Source organism: Rhynchophorus ferrugineus, unplaced genomic scaffold (assembly GCF_030347505.1).
Source record: "Rhynchophorus ferrugineus isolate W39M unplaced genomic scaffold, kcgeb_rfMv2 rfM3, whole genome shotgun sequence".
Taxonomy (NCBI): Eukaryota; Metazoa; Arthropoda; class Insecta; order Coleoptera; family Curculionidae; genus Rhynchophorus; species Rhynchophorus ferrugineus.
In genome coordinates, this window is record NW_027472582.1 from 3,383,800 (window position 1) to 3,389,925 (window position 6,126).

At 32.0% G+C, this 6,126-nt stretch overlaps 1 non-coding gene across 1 annotated transcript; it reads left to right on the plus strand.

Moving 5' to 3' along the window:
• Positions 1-5,777: 5,777 nt before the first annotated feature.
• Positions 5,778-5,884, plus strand: LOC143194529 (U6 spliceosomal RNA). The gene has a single exon (XR_013005365.1). It is a non-coding gene; the product is annotated as a U6 spliceosomal RNA (small nuclear RNA).
• Positions 5,885-6,126: the final 242 nt, after the last annotated feature.

Genomic DNA, 6,126 nt, shown 5'->3' on the forward strand with positions numbered 1-6,126 from the left:
TTCAACTATGATATTTTAGATTTGGATGAAAATTCAAGTATTAAGTTTATTGAAGTACTTTGAAAAAATAATTTTTAAATCCAACACTTCTCAATGAGTAGCGTTTAGTATTATAATTATTTTTTATTCGTCCTTACTATTTCATTGTTAGCGAGTAACAACATCGCGGCATTATTGTTTGCTGAGAAAAAAAAGAAGAATTATGTGGCGTAGAGTGACTGGCGATGAGAAAAGAATATACTGAGTCAGCCATATCGATACTGATTCGACAAATTTATAATCTTAATATTTTGCTGTGAAATTGCTGTGAATATCAAGGTGTAATCTATACTGAGCTGCTAAATTGAATGAAAGAAGCGGTTGGAGTATAAGTCAGTTGAGCAGAAGAAGCAATAACGAGCCGCAGTTCCAAAATCATCGTCTTTTCAAGGGGCATGACACATTACAAAGGTCATGAATGTTTTGATCGCTGCCAAACCAACATAATTCTCTCGAACGTTCTCTCATTGTCACCGTGTTGTCGACAAAATGGGTAAAAGTTGTAGAAAATGATGGAAGATATTTTGATTAACGTATATTGAACCAATTATTCTCAACAAAGGCCTAAGTTTATTCACCAGGTGTACCGGAAAATAGTTGCTGTTGTTTTCGAAAAAAAAAACACATTATTTTCAAGAAAATTTAAAAATTTATTTATAAAAATGATTGCCTATTTGATTCTCTACATTTTGCTAATACTCAAGGTAATTTATGGATGCTATCCCAAAAAAAATTGTTTTATTTTAATCAAAACCATTCACCGAGCCATTTTCTAACTTCTTTTTCTTCAAGCAAGTGTCCCATTGGTACGAAAAGTTAATAGTCGGACAGGGTAAGGTAAGGTCTGAATATGTTCCATCTAAGTACTTTCAACGCATCCTTGACCGGTTTTGCTTTACGAGTGCGTTTTGGTTATCAGTTTTGCTGTAACATCAATTTACCCTGCCTTCAGGCCCATTCCGGTAGTTTTTCGATCAATGCATGCTTCAAATTGATCACTGGTGGTAGTTAGCGATCACCGTTAATGGTTCCATCATCAAAATAAATCCATTTTTCAACACCCATCACTATTTGGTGCAGAAAGGACTTCCCATCGTACGTTTCAACCAGAATTTCTCAGACGATTTTTCGATTTTCCATAGGCCTATCATGCAATTGATGTGACTCCCATCATCCCATCTTTTGGATATTAACCATTGCTAATTGTTTCTTGGTCGACATTTAGTGCTTCTGCCAATTGTGTTTGAGTTTGGATTATGTCCCCATCCAATACCTCTTACAGTTTCGCATATTTAAGCATTTTCCTTCTACCAGAACGTTCTTTGTCTCGCACATCGATTTCAAAATAAAAGTTTGTAATTGAAATTTTGAATTTTCGAATCTACACCTCACATGCTTGTGACAAAAATTTATTTTGAAATTTTAAAAGAGGTATATATATATATATATATATATATTTATATATATATATTTATATATATATATATATATATATATATATATATATATATATATATATCTATATATATATATATATATATATATATATATATATATATATATATATATATATATATATGACGGTGTTATTTTTGCAAAATATAACATGTAAAGCTTTGAAGCTTGATGTCTTATACTTAAACATAGAGGCATGTGTTAGTAAAATTGATAATAATTTTGCGGTACACTAGGTAAAGCAATAAAATGATCAGAATACATAGAAATACCTAATAAGATATCTTAAATATTGAATTACAGATTATATAGTCTTCAAAATTAATTTACAATCCACTACATACTGAAATATTTGAACATATGAAACATTAATAAAATATTAAATAAATATTTTGTATAGTTCAATGCTTCTATGGAAAAAACTTGTAAATATTCAGTCCGGATTCAGGAGTATACTATCAAAACAATATAATATTCCGTGAAATGTTGCTTAATATTTCTCTGCCTTCGTTCATTCAATCGGACATACGACGTCACAAAGCTCGCTTTTCGTGATTTAAGCAAATTGTTTTCTCGAGGTGAATTTTTGATAACAATTTGCATCCAGTGAAACGATTCCGTAAGCACGAGAAGGTCGCCGGGTGTAGTGCGTGCGAGAGAGAAGGAGAGGGCGATATCGAAGCCCCGGCCGCGAAGAAAAGAGACGGAGATCGGGATTTGAGACGTGATAACGTGATTTACGTTGCCTCCACTGTGATTATATATTTATTGTTGGCTCTGGCTTTGTGCCTGAAAATTAATGCAAACTGTCTCCCTTGAAGGACGGAATGAATGGTGTGCTTTCGGAAAATACGATCTCTCGAAGTCGATGGAAAAAATCCCGATACGGTCGCCGTCATTAAATGGTTGAGTAGAGGACAGCGAATAAATGTGACTGTGATGAAGTAGGAAAATTGGATTATTTATAAGAACTATGGATTAATTTTCAGAGATCTTTTATAAAACCAAATGCTTTAGAGGTAATGAATGAGTGTATGATAATTTTTTACATCTATCACTATATGTTACTTGTTCTCACTTATTTCATAGGCATCTATTTTTGTGCTAGATTGAATTGCAGCATCATGTTACATAAAAAAACGGAGCAGATCAGATTCATAATAAATCAACTGTACTGATTAGTAGGAACATGACCGAAACTCAACTTAAAATCAAAAAGATTGCTTTATCACTCAATTACAAAGCCATTTTGAATATATGGGAAGCAAGGTACAACCCCATGTACTAAAACATCAAACCAACTACTAATCCAACACTTTCAAGTTCTATGATTAATTAGTAAAGCCTCTCGATAGGCAACAAACGGATAACTGCACGCTGATTTCATATCAATTGATTGATAACTTAAATCAAATTGAGTTACGAAGTTATCCGAGATATTGCCTTTAAGCTTGAAGTTAGGTTAGTAAATCACAACATCGTGGAAGTAATACAGCTACTGGACAACATGCAGGAAATGAGACAGTCGAAGCAAAACAAACTACAGAGCTTGTCTAAAGTTATTCCAACTTCCAACTATATTTAATATAAGATGTATTTAGTTTTAAAAACTTGTTTGATGAGATTTGTGTTTCGCCCGGCTTAGCGGTTATCACGGCCTTCCTTTTAGTACTTCCTCTTAGTCCCGATAGCATAAGCATACATGAAAAATCTCTTAATTCATGGACGATTCCCTCTAGGTGGGTGCTTCAATTTCCTGCTTGCCCAGCTGTCATTTCATTGAGAAAACCACTGACGAAACACATTAATAAAACTATGACAATATGACATGCGTAGGTATGAACTGGCAGTAAAATGTTATGCTGCTGTAAAACTCATTAGTAGTTTGTTCTCAAAACTTTAGGATATTTTTGTTAAATAGTATGTAAAATATATGTACATTTATATAAATGACAGTGCTCTGAAAGCAGTATCAAAGGTACAGTATCTTAACATATTCCCACTGCTTGCCTTTTTGACAACAGAAGCAGTATCACAAGCCCAAAAAATTAGGCGAAATTTACTCATATTGTCGCAAATTTTCATGGTCAACTAGACAGTGGTCAACAAGAAAACAAACCTATTATCTTCGATGTGAAAAATGAGTTAAAACATTAAATATCTAAAAATTGATAATATTTCGTCATTTATTATCTGTTCAGGATTCTGTAGGACCTAACAGATAAGGAAACGGTGGTACCTATTTACTTAAGTAAATTCTTTAGCACTATTTTCGGCTGATTTAATTGATAAGAAATCAAGGGACCCAGTGTCGTTTTATTAGCCATTATTAGCAGTTACCAGGTTGATAAATATATAATGAAAATATATTGAAAATAATATACATAAATTTTGCATCATATTACATACAAATTCCAACAAATAGAATATAGACTCTACTTCAGTAAATAACTTCAAATACTCCTCTTATTCGAAAAGTAGAATTATTTTACTATTTCAATATCCCCATATTTCCTTAAGAACTGATCTCACTAATTAGACAGGTCATCTGTATTCGACAAACGCGTATACAATTCAAGTTTCCAGTATTTCTACCATCTGCAAATCTCGTTGTTTTAAAAAGCTTTTATAAGTTACGTCTTTATATGACTATTCAAGTTGTTTTTCTGTATAATATATACAGAAAAACAACTTGAATATAGCATTATATATTAGCATTATCGTGAATACATAAGGGATTATTAAATAGCCTGTGAGGTTTAAATATATTAGCTTTTGTTGCATCATTCTTCATATTTGAGCCAAATTAATATTATAACAAAACTGACTTGGTGGGTGGCGAGGGCGACAGATACTCCTGTGATAGTTGTGGTTTCGAATCGTGCAGGGACATTGTCATAAAATCTAGTTTCTCATTGTTTAAAACTATGATTGTCCAAAAAGCAAGCGTAAATATCCGATAAAAAATATAATCCCAGTTACGCCAGAAACCAGTCCGGCCAAGGCCGAATGTATTCTGGAATGATTTCTAAGTTGATCGCTCGCCAGTCAGTAGGTTTAATGGCGAGGACCGTAGTTCCGACCTCATGTTAAGCAATAGACCCACTGTAGATAAATTCTAATTAGCATAAAAAAAGAAATGTGTACCTTTCTTCGGAAGCTAATTTTCTTTAAAATAAATTTAAACTAAAGAAACCGTCCTATTTAATAGAAGTTAAGCTTCTTCTGTAAAAACATTCGGCTACATCATCAAGTTAATCACTAGCCAATCCATTTTTACTTTACTCCAAATGACCACTGTACAATTCGACAAGAAAGTATATATCAACAAAACTGTTGAGGGAGTTTAGCTGATACTGATGTGAATCTAAAACTATCCATACAAAGTTACAATTAGTTTTTATAACATACCTAACGTAGCTATAACCGTTTCTTGATATCATAGGCTTTAATTTACTCTCCTTTAATGTATATAATATATGTTAAGATACCTCTATAAAGATTAATATCATATATAAACAGTGTCTCTCAAAAAACTTAATTATCAGATAAGCAAAATTAATACAGTAATCCCTTTTACATATTAGTTAAATTATCTAAAGCAGAGTAGAAGAAAGGGATTAAATAGATATCTAGAGAATTAATGATTCAAGAATTAATGAATGAAGTGATGCAATAAGATGAATTAATGTTCTACTTGAATTCAATTAATAGTATTCAAGTAGAACTGAAATAGCCTCTATATTCCATCTGGATAAAAATATATATAATCTTATTAAATATGTACAAAGCTTTCATATTTTTCATTTACTATTTATATGTTCCATTCATAACCATTCTTAACTTGATAATATGTAATCCAAAAATAGAGTGTATTTAAAGAACCATTACTTATAAAAAGACCATATACATTAACCCCGTCTAACAATAGCTGCTTAGCGATATAAAGTCGTAAAGGGCTAAAGCCTTAAATAATTTATGATGAAAATGTATGTTGAGTGCTGACCATTTACAACATGTGAAGTAGAAGGTCACAAAAAAAATTAAATATATTTTAGTGATTTCACTTATTTATAGTTGTTAAAAGAAAAATGATTTTGTGTCAAATATGTTGTAGTTTAATATGCCTAGACCAATGATATTTTATCATGTATATTCCTTTTCAGTTAAGAACTCATCTTAGCTTGTCTCTTCTCTTTCTCTTTGATTAATTTTGATGAGGTGGTGTAAAAATATGTTATTTACAAAAATTACCACTATAGCATTGGCTTCATTTTCGACTTTTACTTACTTCGACGGTTCATATTCTAATATTAGAAGGATACAGGGAATATAAGCATGGGCCCTGCTCAAAGATGATACGTAAATTCGTAAGGCGTTCCACATTTCTACGTTAGTCTGAATGTCGACATTCGTCTTCTTTGTGAAGACAGCACTCGCTTTTGTTCTTTTTGTTATCAAGTTTGAACTCTGCATTCAGCATAACGCAGAATTGTCTTGATACTATCGCTCAGTGATCCACCTCTTCAGGTTTTAAGATTTCAGCTTCAAAATTATGTATCATTTATTTCTTTACAATCAGACACTATCTAAGACAGTATTCTCTCACTTTGGCCAATATATTGGGTCTCA